This window comes from Sapajus apella, unplaced genomic scaffold (assembly GCF_009761245.1).
Source record: "Sapajus apella isolate SASKATOON/1434 unplaced genomic scaffold, GSC_monkey_1.0 scaffold76, whole genome shotgun sequence".
NCBI lineage: Eukaryota > Metazoa > Chordata > Mammalia > Primates > Cebidae > Sapajus > Sapajus apella.
Genome location: NW_022437016.1, coordinates 455,704 through 474,116, shown reverse-complemented (window position 1 = coordinate 474,116; position 18,413 = coordinate 455,704). Strand labels below are relative to the sequence as shown.

At 42.3% G+C, this 18,413-nt stretch overlaps 1 protein-coding gene across 13 annotated transcripts in view; it reads left to right on the top strand.

Moving 5' to 3' along the window:
* The first annotated feature begins 14,021 nt into the window (after positions 1 to 14,021).
* The window catches only part of TNC (tenascin C), a 93,470-nt gene continuing 89,078 nt past the window's right edge, over positions 14,022 to 18,413 (top strand). For 9 of the 13 annotated variants that reach the window (XM_032251433.1, XM_032251426.1, XM_032251432.1 and 6 more), the window contains exon 1: positions 14,132 to 14,689. The gene's annotated coding sequence lies outside the window, so the exon portion shown is untranslated. Of the gene's footprint in view, positions 14,690 to 18,413 lie in introns of all 13 variants that reach the window. The other 4 variants (XM_032251421.1, XM_032251422.1, XM_032251423.1 and 1 more) reach the window with 4 other exon arrangements.

The following is an 18,413-nucleotide window of genomic DNA, read 5'->3' as shown; positions in this document are numbered from 1 at the left end:
GCTCTGGTCTGCTGGCCGCTAGAAACCAGGGTTTCTCAGTCTCAGTACGACTGAAATTTTTCAGCTGGATAATTCTTTGTTGGGAAGTGTGGGAGGAACTGCTCTGTGTGTTGTAGGAGGTTCGGCCGCATCCCTGACCTCCATTCACTAGTTGTCAGTAGCATCACCACCCAGGCTAGTTGTGAAAACCTGAAATATCTCCACTCATTTCCAAATAATGGGGGACAAAATTGCCCCCACTTGAGAACCACTGGCACAGAAAAAGTGGAACGAATCAGACTCCCTTTCTACTAAAAGCAAGGGAAAGAATTCCAGAAAAAATAAAATACAGTAAGTTTTCGACTCCTTATGTAGTTTTATAAATGAATTGAAAGTGGAGCAGCTTGCTTTGTTGGTTGAAGTGAGAACTGTTAAATATAGAGGAAAACCTAGAAGTAATAATAAGTACCATTTATTTAGTGCTTTCTGCGTCCTAAGTATGGTGCTACGCACTTTAACTCACTGACCCCTTAAAAAAGCACTGAAGGTTAGCTGAAGGTAAGTCCCTTTCATAGGTAAGGACTCTGAAGCCCAGGTGTGTGAAAGTCTTGCCCAGAAGCATATAGCTAGTAAGGACTGAGCTGGGATTTGAACACAGATCTTCATGATTTTAAAGGAACTCAGAGCCATTTGGTTCTCTTAGTCCATTACTTTGGAGTCTATATCCAACACCATAAAAATTTCAAGGTCTATGCTTTAAACCAGAGAGTATTTAATAGGAACGTCTATAGCCAGCAAAAGCCTAGACAGAAGGTGGGTAGATTTGAGTGGAAAAATCAGACTTTCCACATCCTTACTTAAACAAGACTAATCCACACTTACAAATCAACATGAGATAGTATATAATTAACCCCTACATGGGTGGTACATGTTAAAGGAGTGTAAAGTAAATAACAGGCTGAATAGAAAGAATGTGTTTTAACAAGCATGCTTCTAATAAATTAGCGAAACTGTCCCTGAATGGAGTGGCTCATCTCTCATGAGCTCACTTATGAGGACTTGGAGTGAAGTGCATGGACTTGGCATTGGACACTTCTGGCTTCTAATCCCAGCTCCAAAACTTACCAGCCAGGTGGCTGTTGGCAAAACACTTCACAGCTGGAAGCCTCAGTTAACTCCTTAGCAAAATACAGATTAAAATACTTACTTCTCAGGATTGACGGGATTAACTAAAACCAGGAAGTGGAAACTAATATAGAGTTGTCTCACAGTCAATTGGCTTTTCTTTCAAGGCACTTGTTACTATTTGGAATTATATGCTTGTCTGTGTATTTGTGTGTTTAATGGTTGTCTCTTTTATTCACTGCCTCTCTGGAACCTCCCATAGTACTTGGCATATAGTAAATACTCATTTAAAATATGCTCAATGAATGGGAAACATTAGTGCACTTTCTGTCTCTGGAGTTCCTTCTATGACAATGAATTTTCAGACACTGGAAATACTCACACAATGGAAATATAAGATTCTCTGTCCCTTTGTTTCCCAATCATAGCCTCTTATGGTGCCTTGTACTACAGCACTTATGACATTGGTTTGCAATTACTGTTTCTTTGGTTATAAACTCTTTCAGAGCTGGATGGATCAACTTTCAATCCCTAAGACATGGTCCCATTACTTGCACCCCCGGTGTGATATGTGTCTGAATATAATAAGTATCTGTAAAATAAAGATATTGATGCCTTAGGGGGATTGGTCCACTGAATTGGAACTCCAACAAAATTACAATTCCAGGCTTTGGCAACTCTACTGCCAACCCTGCTCAGACAACATCTAATGACCAAGAACAAAAGATTGGGTCTGTTATTTTTATTGTTCCAGAAAAAAAAATGCAGATAATTAATAATGCTGTATTGAATTTAATTGGCTGCTTTTACAAGGAAAATTGTAAGCCAAATTTTCCATATCCAGGCTAGCACCTCAAAGATGATTAGGTTCAACCATTCATTCTTATAACAAATATTTATAGAGTGCTTACCATGAGCCAGCCACTGTTTAAGGTACCGGTTAAATCTTGTTGGATATTTTAAGACTTGGAGAATGATTTTGACATTGAGCATTCTTCTCAGTTACCCAAAGGAAACCAGCTGTTTCTATTGGATTGCTTGAGGCAGACAGCAATAAGGGGCTCAGGAATCTTGGAGACAAATTCGTAAACCTCTGGTCTCAGCATCCTGGTCCTTGGAGAAGGGAACATCTAAAACATGAAGGAAATAGTTAATAAGCCAAGCCATATATACCTCCTAACTAGAGGTTAGCATCCAAAACATAATGCTTAGGCATTGGAAAGTTTATCTTACCCATGGGTCTCATCTCCCCATCATGCAACTGTCATAAAAACAGGGAAAGCTATTACTTCAACTGCAATTGTTTTCTCTTGAAATAAAGAAGGAAACTACCATTTTCCATGGCTGGCCAGAAGCTGGGTGATACATATATCTCTCTCTCCCCATAGTGGGTACATTACATTATTTGAGGATAAGATATATCTCATTTTTTTCAACCATGCCATACTCCTTTGAGTTCTCACACAAGTGACTAGCAGAAAATTCAATCTCAGCTGTGTTGAGTGTTGCTTCTCTTGTCCACTGGTTCATTCAAGAATCCAGAGGTCTTATATGGCCTAGAACATTTAGGAACTAGTAGCATGCCTCTCTGGCCATAGAAGATATCCTCATTTTTGGGGTCTGTACCCCTAGAAGTGAGTGGCCCTGCTTCTTCCATCTCCAACTATGATACTGAGATCCTGGTGACTCATTTGGGACACAGCCCCTCTGAATCCACCCCATGGCATGATCAGTTGAAGTCTTCTCACCTCCTAAGACACTGCATTAGAAGAAGGTGTTTATCCCATCTCATGAAACCTACGTCTCTCACACACCATCTCATTGCATGTCCCTTGGGTTAGTTCTGCCCAAAGTCATAAATGTTAGAGTGATTTGGGGGTCCAAGTTCAGGTCTTTTCAATCTCCCATGTGTCGTGAGAGGGACTGGTGTGAGGTAATTGAATCACGTGGGCAGTCTTTCCCAAGCTATTCTTGTAACGGTGAATAAGTCTCATGAGATCTGATGGTTTAAAAAAGGGAGTTCATAGGCCGGGCGCAGTGGCTCACATCTGTAATCTGTCACAATTCGACATCCTACATTCTCACTAGATCAGCATTATTCAAACAGCACTATTGACATTTTGGGACAAAGAATTATTTGTCGTGGGAGACCATCCTCTGCGTTGCAGACTTTTAGCAAAATCTCTGGCCTCTGCCCACTTGATGCCAGTAGCAAATCCCCAAACTCTAACAGCCGAAATGCCTACAGACATTACCAAATATCCCCGAGAGGGCAAACAATCCCTGGTTGAGAAACATTACCCTAAAAGGTAGGCCTAAGAAGAAAGTGACTGCATCTGCTGTGTTTGTGGCTATATTGCCACCAGCTGTTAGCACAGGGCCTGTGTATCCCATCAATATAAATGCAATGAAGAAATGGCTGGAAGAATTAGTCAACAACATAAATAGAAATAAATATTACCATGCCTTTTCCTTGCTTCCTCCTCTTTTTCTTTCTTTCAATAAGAAAAGTAAAGCAGTAAAACATTAATATGGTTTGACTATGTCCCCACCTAAATCTCATCTTGAACTGTAGCTCCCATAATTCCAATGTGTCATGGGAGAGACTGGTGGATGGTAATTGAATCATGTGGGCAGGTCCTTCCCATGCTATGGTGCTAGTGAATAAGTCTCATAATATCTGATGGCTTTAAAAAGGGGAGTCCCCAGGCCGTGCGAAGCGGCTCATGTCAGTAATCCCAGCACTTTGGGAGGCTGAGGCTGGAAGATCATGAGGTCAGGAGATTGAGATCATCCTGGCTAACAGGGTGAAACCCCATCCCTACTAAAAATTCAAAAAATTAGCCAGGTGTGTTGGTATTCACCTGTAGTCCCAGCTACTCGGGAGGCTGGGGCAGGGGAATAGTTTGGATCCGGGAGGCAGAGGTTGCAGTGAGCCGAGATTGTGCCACTGCACTCCAGCCTGGGTGACAGAGCAAGACTCCATCTCAAAAAAAAAAAAAAAAAAAGGCACAGGGGGAGTTCTCCTGCACATACTCTGGTGTCTGCCGCCATGTAAGATGAGATTACTTTGCTCCTCTCTCACCTTCCACCGTGATTGTGAGGCCTCCCCAGCCATGTGGAACTGTGAGTCAATTCAACCTCTTTCCTTTATAAATTATCCAGTCTCTGGTATATCTTTATTATCAGCATGAGTGTGGATTAATACAAACCTCCTCTGCAGGAAAGCATAGTGAAGAGGATCCTGGGCAAAATAAAGAGTATTGGGTCCTAATCCCATATCTGACACCAGCTATTTATTATTGATCAAGTAACTTCCCCTTGCCCATGCCTTCATTTGGGACTCAATAATAGTATCTATCCATAGACATGTTATGAAGATTAAATGAAGTTAGTGTATGCAAAGTTCAAAAAATGGTAACCAGCACATAGTAAATGCTTAATAAAAATTAACAATTGCTATTTACAGAAGATTCCCTAGTGTCATAGAAGTGATAGAGTAAAACTCCATTCCCTTCTAAGGGGCTCATTAGAAAGCAACTATCCATTCACATGTTTGCCCAGATGTAGCCTCAAGAACACCATGCCTTTTACTCATGCTATCTGATCATCTCTATGGCTCTCCAAGGGCCTAAACCTGTACTCTGATACTCAGTATCAGCTTGTGATATCTCTTAATTAGGTGTCTTCCTGCTCTACCTAGGTTCTACACATGGTGTTGATAGCAGTACAGTATCCACAGGTGGGAGAAAAGAATTCATCTGTCAACTGTGGCTGTTAGAACTGCAAGCCCGGAGCTACCTCACTGCCCTTCACACATACCCTGCCCCACACCAACTTGGCCTGTCTTTCCGTCACAAGAGTGACAGTGGGTAAAACCTTTTTAAACTTAGCCAAGGTCTGGTCTCGAATTTATCTTTGTCACAGATGTGGTAGGGCTTATACTGTATTAAGTTTAATCATATTAAGTACCATTTTTGTAGGTCAACTATGGCTGAACAAGAGCAATTTCATATGAATTACTTCTTAGAATAACTGAGCAAACAAGATTGCAACTTGCTAAAGAGCCAAAGTACTTCCGATTCCTTCAAAAGCAACCACTTATGACTGATTTCTTCTCATTAAGCCAGACTCTCAGAAGATCTCTCCTTGGCAATACTTTACTAGTTTAAAGAAGCCACTGGCAGAATATACTTCAAAGTAAGCTTCCCCGGATTGATCTTCCACAATGCAGCTGTCTCGCTGATTCATCCTGGCCCCCACCCCCCTCCTGTCCATGGGGATTATTAAGGCTTCACTATAATTTCCTTATAAAGTATTTCCACAAGGGAAATCTTCTATCATCTGCCTGAAATGATGAGTCATCCATCTATATTCACTCAAGAGGACTCCCCATACACCATTCATCCGTATGTTGAGTCCAATGCTGGCCTGGGCAGGTATTCCAAAGAGTTTAGGAAGTCTTTGAACTTCCCCTACGGCTGCTTTCTGAGATGATGTCTGAAAAACTTGCCTGGCATCTAACTAAGGGGCTCCTTTAGTCCCCTAATACCATAGCCACATCAATGAGAGCACCGCAAACATACAAAACCAGAGAAAAGCAGGAGAGAGGAGTGTTGTATGGCTCGCAGAACCTCAGAGGGAGTGGAGAGCCTGGTGTGCGCTCACCTACTCCTCTCAGTCCCCTTCTTATGCCCTTTCTAAGCAAAGAAGCTGAATGGGTGTGAAGGACTTTTTTAAGCAATAACATCCTTAGGTTTTGGCTGGTCTTAACACTAATCTAGGCAAGCTCCTTCCTCCACATGGAACATAGTTTCCCAGATGAGCAGAGCTGGATTTTAGCTCAGAGTAGGCAAGACAGGCAACTGCTTTGGGCCCTGCTTTCTTATCTCTAACTTGAGCAGGATTGTCTCGTAGCTCTTTTCACACTTGTCAAAGTGTGCTGTGGGTGAATCCTCTGAATTATGGATGAGCAGAGACCCAGATAAGCCTGCCACTTGCTGGGTTCAGACTGACACTGCAATGATAGGAATGTCATGTATAAGTCCAGAGTTACTCCTCACTGTGGGCTAAACCACTCGACACTGCAAAGCTCCCATATCAACAGGCCACTTCAAAACCCTCCGGCTAATGGTGGAGGTTGCAACTCCCTCCAACTTCCCTTTCCTTCTCTGTCTTTCAGCCTACACCTAAAATGTCATGAAGGAGCTGGGACAAAAAACAACTTGAAAATCTAGCTATGTGCATTTACGTCATAGAACTGATTTCTATGGAAAATCATTCCAGTTTCAAGTGAAGTTAATGCCATTTATCCCAGAAAAATAATCCCTCAGACCAATACTAAACATTGCCTTTTTAAAAATCCATTCATTTTTGTGGGTACAAAGTAGGTGTGTATATTTACAGGGTACATGAGATGTTTTGTTTAACAACCATGTCATGTAAAATGTGGTATCCATTCCCTGAAGCATTTATCCTCTGTGTTACAAACAATCCAATTATACTTTTTTAGTTCTTCTTAAATGTACATCTAAATTATTATTGACTATAGTCACCCTGTTGTGCTATCAAACACTAGATCTTGTTTACTCTTTCTAATTATTTTTTGTGCCTATTAACCATTCCCACTCCCTACCTACCTTCCCACTACCCTCTCCAGACTCTGGTAACCTTTCTTCTCCTCTCTATCTCCATGAGTTCAAGTTAAACATTACTGTGTTCAAGGCTCTATTATGCGCAAGGCAAAGATACTCTCTCATTTATTTCTTGTATTGGATTTATATTGCTACTCTAACAAATTATCACAAACTTAATGACTTAATACAACAGAAATGTATTCTCTTACAATTATGGAAACTAGAGGCCTGAAGTGAGTTTTTGGTAAAATCCAGTTGTCAACAGAGTTGGTCTTTCTGAAGGTTCCAGGGGAGAATTCATTCTTTGCCTCTTTCAGTTTCTGGTGTCTGCTGGCATTCTTGGCTTGTAGCCACATCACTCCAATCTCTGTTCCCTGGTCACTGCCTTCTCCTCCTCTGTAGTCAAATCTCTCTCTGCCTTCTTCTTACAAGGACACTTTTAAGTATGTGAAAAATCATCTCCCCATCTCAAGATCCCTAACTTAGTTAGCCACAGTTGCAAAGTCCTTTTCGCCGTACAAGATAATATTCCCAGATTCCATGGATTCAAACTCACATCTTGGGAATCCTTATTCAGTTTCCCTTAGCCCTTCCTTTATCCCTGTGAAGTAAATATTCTCACTCCTCTTTTACAGACTCAGATACAAGATGGGGTCACATAAGTGAAGGAAATTGGAAAAGGTCAAATGCCAATAATTGGCAGAGCTAAGATTGACCCTACCTGTCCAGTGTCAGATCATGAGCTTCTTTATACCACTGTACCCCATAAGACTGATAAAATAATATTCTTTACAGATGGTTCTGCAATGGAAACCCAAAGAGCCCGGTAATTTTCATGTGTGAAACTTCTGTGAGACCACATACCAGCTGTATGACTTTCAGCAAGTCTCTTGATCTCTCCTCGCCTCAGTTTTCTCACTTGTAATAGGGGAATGGCCTGGCATGAGGACTGGGATAATGCCAATGCTTTGTCGTGTTATTAGCAAATACAAGTGGGTGTATTTGATACCACCCCTACTATTGGAAAGTTGTGGGGCAAGGAAGTTGTCAGGGTAAGGACTGCCCAGTATGTGCTCAGTAAAATAATAAGGATTAATTTACTCTCCTCCTTGGGAAGGGTAAGGGACAAAGGGCCAGCCCAGAGTACTTCCCAAGGAGGAGAGTGACTCAAATACCTATGTGATGCCAGTCCATCAACCTCTTGGCCCTGCCGAGGGAGCTTCTGGCTCTGAGGAAAGTGAAACCAACCAGCTGTCTCAATAAAGGCATTTTTTTCACCTGAGAAACAGAATGGACAAGGCTTGAAAGACGATTAACAAAAATAACGTCTGCTATTGAATGGATGAGCAAATGTAGTTCTACTTTTCAAAGAAAGTTCAAACTACTATTTCTCTCTCAGAACAATACTAAACACCCTTCGGGAGAATACTCATTTCAACGAAGTGTGTGTGTGTGTTTGTGTGTGTGTGTGTTGCATGTGTGTAGCAGGTTGGAGGGGAATTTTATTAAGAATGTTTAAGCACATAGGGTGAATGGTACAGTTCAGTCAACCTGAAAATCTTGTCCTATGATGAAAAGAGCTGTATAATTTTTATTTGCATGTGTATTTGTTTTATTAACTCTTCTTATTTTAGTGAGCAAAGTTCTGAAACATAGCTATGACATTATCTTTTCCATCATTTTACAGATGAGGAAGTAAAGGCTCAGAGTAGAATAAATGATTTATTTACAATAGTCAAAGGCCACCATTTTGAGATTACTTAGAATGTGGCTAGCAACAGCATAAACATTTGACAAAGTACTGTTCTTTGAATCCTGAAACTAGCTCCAAGGAGTATCAGTTATTATTGCACCTGTTTTACAGACAAATGACCTATAAGAAACATGTTAAGTAATTTAACCAAGGCCCTACTCCTTTTTGTAGCTATTATTGGTTCAATGAAGGTTTAAAATCAAGTCCATGCTAGGTAATCCCACAACTCCAGGATTAGCACAAATAGACAGGGACAAAGCAAAATAACCAAAGCCCTTCTTGCCTCATTAGATCTTTATGCACAAGCTCCAAAATCACTCAATCTGGTTCATGAGTCAAAGAATATCATCTTTGCCTTTGGGCATTTGTTACATTAAATACATAAGGAAGCACCCACCATAATAGAAAATTGGGAACAGGAGTCCTCTTGGTGGCTTTGAATCCTCTTGCTGCTATTTACAACCCATGTAACCTCTCCATGTCTCACAACCCTCATCTGCAAAATAGGAACAACGATAGGACTAACCCAATAAGTTCTTTGTAAAGATTAAATAATGTAATACATGCAAACTGCTTCAACAGTGCCTGGATCACAGGAAGTACTCAATCAGTGCTACTCACTGTTATTCTTTGTTGTCCACAAAAGAAATCTTAAGAAACCTAAGAGAGAAGGAAAAGAGGCAAATTATACTTCTTCGCAAGTATCCAACCCAGCTGTGGAAAATCAGACAAAGAAATTCAATTTGCATTGATTTCAAAGCTATATATTCCTTCTGGGACCTGTATTAAGCCCAAGAAGGTTTGACCCACTTGTATTCATCACCGAAGCCTGAGCTCAGACCGGTAAACGTGATCAAAACTGCCTCCCCAGCCCTCTGTGGGGAATACACGACTCCAGATCTTCTAATTTAGCTTGAGCAATGCTGTTTTTTTAAACTCTCCCCCTTTACCTTCAACCTCCAAAGAGGCAGTCTTCAGAATGTGTTAACAAGACTGCATCAGGTGGCTTCAACTCCCCTCTCCCTGCTGCTAGCCACTGCAAAGCCCAGAAGTGCTTCAGATGGAAGCTGGGTTCCGTGCTTTCATAAGGACAATACAGCTCTGCAGAGATTGAGCCTTCTATTGGGATTTGGAGGATGGCGTGGGGAAGGGAACCACATCATTTAGCATCAGAAAACGCTACAGAGGGCATCCCCGTTTGCTAAACACTTTGTCTTATACCCTCTTACTTGGTCTTCATACAAATTTTGAAAAGTACTCAAGGTACAGATTTTTACCTCAGTTTTATGAAACAGGAAACCAGATGAATCCCAAGAAAAAGAAGAGGAGCTTCAGAGAGGGGACATGCTTTTCTCAAGGTAATTCACATTGTAAGCACTTGAGCCAAATAGAACCCAAGACCGTGTGCTAATATCATATATTTTCCATTATGCAGACAATTAGTTGATCAGTCAATCATTTCATGGGAATATAAATAGACTTCCAAGTGCTTTGGGTCTGTACAGGTGAAAAGCACAGTCCTTGCTGTCAAGTAGTCTGCACAGACCAGCTGGGCAAATGAATGAGTGAATCGATGATAACAATTAAGGTCTCTAAACATCTCAAAAAAGTCACTTCAAGAATGTTTTTATTGCTTACCTCCAAAATCTGCTACAGGTCATATGCTATTCTAAAAACTATGATATGCAGAAATGATATTCAAAATAATTAACAAATGGTATGGCATAGGCAGCTGCCATCAACAGATGCTGGCGACAAACAGAACTGCTGACAAACAGATGGAAAGGCACAGTGCCTACCCTCAGGTGTCCATAATCTAGCAGGGTAAACAGGCAAAACAAATAAAATGGGCAACACACTAAAAATTAGAAAATGATGGTGTGGATGAGTCTGAAAGAGAAGGCCTTCCATCTGGATGTGAGGGTCATCAAAACTTTGTTAGAAGCAGCATTACGAAGGAAATGTCAAAACAAACAAACAAAAAAACAAAGGAATTAATTCGTCATGGCAATAAAGCAGGGTTCTTCCTAGGGAAGTGGATGTGCAAATGCTTGGACTTCTAAATTATTTCTTTAAAAATTTTACTTGAAAGTTTTGAGTTGCTGTAATCCTTGGGAATTGCCCACTTGGTAACCAGGACACCAGGGTTCCGCAGGGAAAGGGAATTTCCCAAAGTCACACAGCAAGTTGATGCAGCATCAAGACTTGGACAGTCAACCAATGCTCGCCACTCTGCTGTGCTGACCAGACATGACTTCTTGGTTGATGGTGCAGCTAAATTGCCATAGTCCATCTGTCAGAGAAGCTCTCATATGTCTTGCCACATACTCCATACAGTCTTTGAGCTTTTTTTTAAATTGTCCTTTGTGGTCTAAGGAAAAGTGAGAGCAGATGGAAAAGAAGACCACTCAAGAAAGATCTGCAGGCAAGTTGGGAAACCTTGACTCTAACGAAATGCATTTAATTAAATGACTGGCCCACTGTGTGGGATGAGAGATCTATCCTGGCTTTGGGAAAGATTTCTGGTAATTATGGAGTCACATGAGATTTCTGAACTGGAGTTAGCACACCAGATGAATCCCAAGAAGAGGAGGAGGAGGTTGGGAGCAGTGAAGGAGTACGTAATCAGAGTAGGAAGCAGGAGATTCCATGGGGAAGTGGACACTCAGCTTCCTCAGCACTAGTCCTGGCCAAAATTCCACTCACTGGCTGTTCTGTCTGGAAGAAAAAGTATTATATGTAACAGACCATTAAGGAAATGAGAATGATCTCACCTGAGGCAAACCCCACATTCCTCTGGCCTCCAAACCACAGCCTCCACCAGCAACTCCTGAATGAGAATTGCAAACAAGCAACAACAAAATCCATCTTTGGCAGGAAGCTCTGTGCAGAGGTGGTGTTTACACGCATTCTGCCCTCTCACATGGAAAAAAGTGCTTATGCTTCTGAGAAGGATGCAACCATGAGGGATCAGATGCCAAGAGGTATGGCCTCTGCCAAACAGGAGGATAAATGGTTCTTAATTTCCATAAACATTCTCTGCTGTAATGTCTAGTGTGGTTTGGTTGCTCAGTTCTGACTGTGACAGTTTTCTTCCTGGAAAACAGGCATAGTGGCCTCAGGCAAGTCATTCTTCCTCTCAGTGCCCCATTTTCTGATCTGTGCAATGGAGGCATTGAACACAATAATCCAGTTTCCTTTCAGGTTCTATGGTTGTAAAAGGAAGAATTTAATAATAAAGCACAACATGTCAAACATTTATTTGTTCCTCCATTACTTCAGTCATTCTATAAATATTTGCTGAGCTTCTATGATATACAAAGCCCTATGCCAAGCACAGAAAAAGCAAGTGTGATCACCAGCCTCGGGCAGCCTAGAGTCTAGGAGGAAAATCTAGACACACACATGCATAATTATACCATGTAGATGCAATGAATGTCCTAATAGAGTTACAAATGCCATATCACGTGGGAGCATTTCTTCCTAGATGGAAGTCCATCTAGGAAGCACTGTAGTGAAGTCAGATGAGAATTGATGATAAATAGATGTGAGGACATGGAGATGAGGATCCTAGGGCATCCCCCTAGCATGAACAAAGGTTGAGGTATTGTAGACTACATGGAACATATGGACCAACCTACCAGAAACAAAGGATGAGAACAGTACAAGGATGGAAAACACGTCCTTGTCTGGGCCTTCCTTACTCAAATGCCAAAAAGCTATGTATCTTAACATGCCACACGGCTTTTTGGAGAAAATGCCTTTTACAGGCAACCTCTCCTAAAAATGCATAAATCATCTCTTCCCTATGTTATCAGAATATACTTATATGATAGTTGTTAATGCATAATAGTATTCTTGTTTGTCAGCTCCACTTGGGGGCCAGCCTGGTCATATTTGGCTTTAGTTTCCCTGTGATTGGCTATGCTACTTGTGGTAGACACTAATCAATGATTGTAGAATCCTGAGAGAGCTGGCGAGAGGAGTTCGAGTGTGGGACATTCCCTGAAAAAGCCACATTTATCATCCCGTTTACTAGCATGCTCTTGTCTTATTTAAAAATTCATACAGAATTATAAATATATATTGACTATATGTTATATACAAATATAGTTTATATACCATATGATGTGTATGATACGCTATTCTAATATTTTACTCCCTAACCCAAGAGATTAACTCAATAACCTTAGGAAAGCCAAGAGGTGTGGAAGCACTCACTGCTGGTTGAAACACAGCTTCATGCTACTGAAATATGCTTTGGCTAAAGCACAGATTTTAAAACTTCCCAAACAACCAACATTTGAATCAGCCAAAATGGATCAAAAGTTCAAATGAGCGGTTTTATGACATGACTATTTATGGGCTTTCTTGCTGTCTGGGAGGGTCATTTTAGCAGAGAATCTTAAAATACTACACAGCCAAAGCAACCATAGGATGACCTAATCTTGTTTTGCTTTTTGTTTCTTTCAGATGGAGAAACTGAGGCCCACAGCAAACAATAATAACTGTGGGGATGCTATCATTTAACGTCGAAAATAAGTGGATAGTTGAGATCTCCATTATTAGAAGTTATTTTTTTTTTAAATCAAAGATCTCTCCTAATTAGCTTTACGGAACAAAGAAATATATTTTCCATATTCAAATATGGCTGTAGTTTCTACAAAAATGGTGTTAACAGTCTAACACGGCATAAAACATTGTTTAAATATCATCCTTCCCTATTCCTAAACAGTAACGTGTCATAGAACTCTGGAGCCCAGTGGTCTAATAGAAACACTTCCCAGGTGTTTTCCCTTGGAGTTTCATTACTTCTCTAAACCTCAGTTTTCTTCCGTAGAAAGGAGACACTTGTGCCTATCCTACTTCGTGGTTGCAAGGATATAATAAGATAGTGAATAAAAAGAGTGTTCATAAAGTGCTCTGCACAGCACCTTTGTTATAGACTTAATAAGAGAGGGCTCAATAGTAGTTGCAGGTTGGATTACATTTGATGTTTCATTTTCCTTCCTTGTCACAAACTGCTATGTTCTGCCACAGGCTCAAAAGTCTCTAGGCACGGGTGAAGTGCCACTTCTCCGCTCCCTTAAACGCCCCTGTGTGCCCTGCGGATCCTCAATGCATGCTAACCACCCAACGAACGGATGACTCAGAGCTTGGAAGCAATCCAAGGCAGGCTGGAAAGCAAAGGCGCGGCTTAGGGCTCAAGGATTAGGTTGTTACCTTTTTAAATAATTAGTTTTCTTTAAAGAAACGGCTGTGGGGGACGCCTTTCAGCACTGAGAGAAAACCTCAGAAACCCTTCCCCCTGGACATCCAGCTGAGAAAACCACACCAGGCACAGGGCACGAACAATGTCAAAAAGCTACCGCCCTGTAGGACGCTGGGGCTGGGACAAAGTTGCCTCTGAGCAGCTGGGCCAGGCTGGCTCCCACTTAAGAAATGCAGGGCTGGTGGGAGCGCTCCCCACCTGCTGAGAACGAATCCTGGGTTACCTCTCTGCTGGCCCGGAGAAACCTGAACCGCCCCAGGCTTTTGAAGGGCTTTATCTCCTCTTTCCAGGAACTGTGCTCAGTCGCTGTGCTCGCTCCGAGGTGCCACTGAGCAGCTGCTGCCCAGAGCCCAGGCGAGCCCTGGTCCCCCGTTTCCAGCTTGACCCAGCACAGGACGGGAGTCGGGGCTGCGGACCTGCTCCCTCCTGCTCCCGGGTCCCCGTCTCACAATTAGAAAACCCGTGCGGGGAGCAGGGCAAGAATCACACTTAGCCGACAACGACTCGGGGTGGGGGGCGGGGAGGCAGGAATTCCTACTTTCGCCATAAATTGTATGCAAATGGGTTCCTTCCCTGGCCGAGAGCCAGGAGTGAGTGAGTCTTTCCTGAGCTAACCCTGTTCCGCTGGGAGGGCTGTTCCTTTAATTCGCCAACTGAAAAAGTGGGAAAGGATGTCTGGAGGCGAGGCGTCCCATTACAGAGGAAGGAGCTCGCTATATAAGCCAGCCAAAGTTGGCTGCACCGGCCACAGCCTGCCTACTGTCACCCGCCTCTCCCGCGCGCAGACACACGCCCCCGCCTCCCGTGGGCACAAAGGCAGCGCGGCTGGGGGGCTCTAGGGGCCGCGCACCTGGGAACCGCCGCTGCTGCCCGCTCCAGGTACTTACTTCTTCCAAGGATCTAGGTCTGTCTCCCATCGGAAAGGTAGGTCTGTTTCTCCTTCATCCTTAGAGATCCTTATGATGTACGGATTGCATTCCTGGTACCACATGAGTTGTGGTTTTATATTATTATAAAACTTTGGGGTGTTTCTTTTTTCGCCGATGGAAAAAAATAGGAATATGTATTGGTTATGATCAGATGCACCTTGACTGTTCTGGTTTTGTAATTTTGTTTGTTTCGTAACTTTATGAATAGTCACACTTGGACGGAGCTTTTTGTAAAGTTATTACCTCTGCTGTTCTGCAAAGGAGTAAGAATTCCCTCCTAAACTGCCCCCCTACCCCTAGCCTGGCTGATTCACCTGTGGAGATAGAGATAATTTTTATGTTGAGGTTAAGGAAGCAGAGTTTTAAGGTAAAGTTTTCTCACAGCCTGCCCCTGGGATGGGCTAAAGGGAGTCTGATAGAGGAGTGCAGGGAGAATACAAAAGTTTACATCTAAACAGCCCTTACATGAAGTTTACAAAGAGTTTTGTACCCATTCCCTCATTTGGTCCTCAAAATCTTCACCTTGGAGGTGAGAGTTGGGGGACAGAAGTGGGGAGGTGGTTCCTGGCCAGATGAATAACTGGCAGGCAGCTAGAGAGTGGTGGAGAGCAGTTTTATGGGGGGTGCCTAGGGTGCCTGGAGCCAGCAGCATCCCACTTGTCTCTAGAATCACCAGCAACACTTCCCCCAGGTGTGGGAACCCTACTGCCCCTGATGTACCTTGGAAAGAAAACAGGAGTTCCTCTCACCCATCAGTGTTGTAAGGGAAATAAGAGCTTAGGTCTGAAGCCAGAGGTGTTTGATATTCTCCCCACCACCATGCATATGACCCTGAGAAAAGCACATCGCCTTATTTCTCAGTTTTTACATTCTAAAATGGGGACAGTGGCGTCTGCCGTCATTTTGCGGAGACAATGAGGTCTAGAAAGATCGGCAGTGACTGCTCACCACCTGGAAGTGTGGATAATCATTGTAATTGCCAAAATCTGCCATCACTCTGGAAGTTAAAGGAGGCACTTCGCCAATCTTGGCTCGTTTCTTGCATGTTGTTCCTCAGCCTGCCCCCACCCCCCACTTTTTATCTCCCCCAATCTGAGGGTGAGACACTAGGCTGGCAGGTCTGAGACTTGGCTGTATTTTACAAGCAGGAGGTTGTGTTGGCACAGGTTGGAGAAAAGGTAGCAGCCCCGGGCTGGATGTAATTGTCAAATTCTGATTTCAGAATGTCAGGAGGTTTTGAGTTTAGGCATCTGCAGATTCTAAAGCTGACAGCTGTGAAGTACGATGCTGTTGGAAACTCTTTGGAAAAGCTCTCTGTCTGGAGGGAGAGCAGGACAGGGAGTCCCACTTGAAGAATGAATGCCTCTTTTTCATGTTTTTGTAGACTTTTCCCCTTATTTTGTACAGAGCTTTCCCATATGTGCTTTAGAAATGAAAACTACTACCCACCTCAGCCAGGCAAGCCCAATTCAGGACTGAAGAAGATTTATTCAGTCCTAGATAAGCCAGTGAAGAGTTTCTGGCATTGTGTGTACACAAGCCATTTGCAGGAGATGGAAATTAGTGTGTTCTGGCCTTTTGCATTTCAGGAAGGTGACCGCTTTGGGGGGAAGTGAAAGTTGCACAATATGAATATCCTCTGGTTTGCTCAAACAGGGGAAAGGATTGAAAGGGATGTCACCAAGCTCTACAGTCGCTAAATATTTTTTTCTCTATGCTTTGTTTTAAAAACCTAGCTTCTCTATTTTATCTCCCACTCACCTTCTCCTTCCCCACTCTAAGAAGTTACTAACCTTTAGCCCTCCGTTTTGTCATTCATATAAAGGGGATGACAAACTATGTCTCACAGGGCTCTTGCAACATTCAAATGACATGATATATGGCAAATTCTTGGCATAGTACCTGCCATATGTTAAGGTTTCAATAAATGGAAACTTTTCTTAGTTTCTCTGTTTATCATTTTACAAGGACTTTGTCCAAGATTAATGTCCTAAGATCATGATGATTATACTTATTTTTAATGATGAAAATATTCATTACATGAATTTAGGGCAAAACCCCAGTCATGACAGGTAAATGTAGGTCTGCTTTGGTTGAAGTGAGGTTACAGGGTCTAACACTTACACCTTTGCTCTTAGCCTCTGGGACATTGCCATGGAATCTTGAATAATACAAAACACAGTTACAAATCATGAAACCATGCTGTGTGCATTCTGGTTGCAATTCTGCCCTTCAACAAGGATTTTTGCCCCTCTGAGTCACCATCTATAACAGAAGAGCAAGTCCACAGATAGTGCAATAGGCAGGAATATGTATGAGAAATTTAAAAGGTTTAACAAAAGCTATTTTAAATCATTCTAATGACAATGATAGCAAAAATATATGATGAGCCTGCTTTCTAAACTGCAGGCCCTTTGTGGGATCATCGAACTAAAAATCCAGCGTGTCTCTGAGGTATGGACTATACCTGTTGGACAAAGAGATGGCGTCAAGAACAGAGAGACTGAATAGCTTTTCCAAGGTCCTGGAACTCAGAGCGATAGAGCCTGGTTTCACACCCAGGTCCCCGTGATCAAGTGAGAGGCACATTCTGTCGTGTTCCTTCTGAATGCTTCTCTGCTTCTTGCCTGCCTTTAGAAGGAAAACACTTCCTTTCTGACTAAATATGCCCCTCCAGGCAGACTGTGGCCACCCATAAATACAGCAGTAGCCTGATCATATAACCAGAATGGAATTTGGAAAGAGAATTCAAGCTGACAGAATGAAAAACATAGCCCCCTCAATCCTACCCTTTCTAGTACTTACAATGAATTAAGAGCACCTATTCTCTCCTCTCTCTCTAGATTTCTATAGACATCTAGCTGTGCTTTCTTAAAAGAAAAAATAACCACTGGACTAAAGTGCAAGCCCCTTCATACTGAAGCCACTTCAGTTTAAAATGTAAAAAGTGGTTGCAAACATTTAGTTAGCTCAAAATATACAGTCCCTTTGTGATGATAAAACACACAAAGTTAATAGTAAGGGCTATGTGTCACATATTTAATAGGAGGGATTGCCAATGGTTTCTTATCTAATTCTCACTCCAACGCTACAAATTATGAATTACTAGCTCAATTTTGTGGATAAAGAAATCGACACTCAAGGAAGTTAGGTGACTTATCTGAGGTCTTTCCGTAATTGAGGGGCAGAGTTGGCTTTGACTCAAGCTTTCTGACTAATACCCTACTGTTCTTTGTGCTGTGCTACATTGCCTTCTGAAGTCGGGCTGTGGTGACCAAGTTTAGAACCTTAAATGGTGTCTGTCAGGGAATGATCAAGATGGTGGAGAAGCCCCCAGCTGGCATTGGTGCCTATTGATTTCACAGAATAGCCCTGCATGTATCATTTTTCATGGTTCTCAGCAAAGGTCAGCTCTCAGTGGTGCAACTCTCTGCCTGGAAACAGAAAAGTTCAAATTTCAGCCCTGGAAGAGGGAAGAATGAAACTAGAGGTAGCAGTCAGATCACTCCTGCTGATTTTCATCTCAGAAAAGTAGGCACACAGGTGAGCCAAACATCTAGCTTTAAAAGGGCTGATTGGTAGGTAAAGTGAAATCAGCCTTGGGACAGTGAATCCCAGGACAATTTGGAAATGGTTGTAGGCTCCAAGCTGCGAATTCAGCAGAAGCCTCAGAGAGGAAGATTATGATTTACATACCCCTCACTCTGAGAAGATTATAG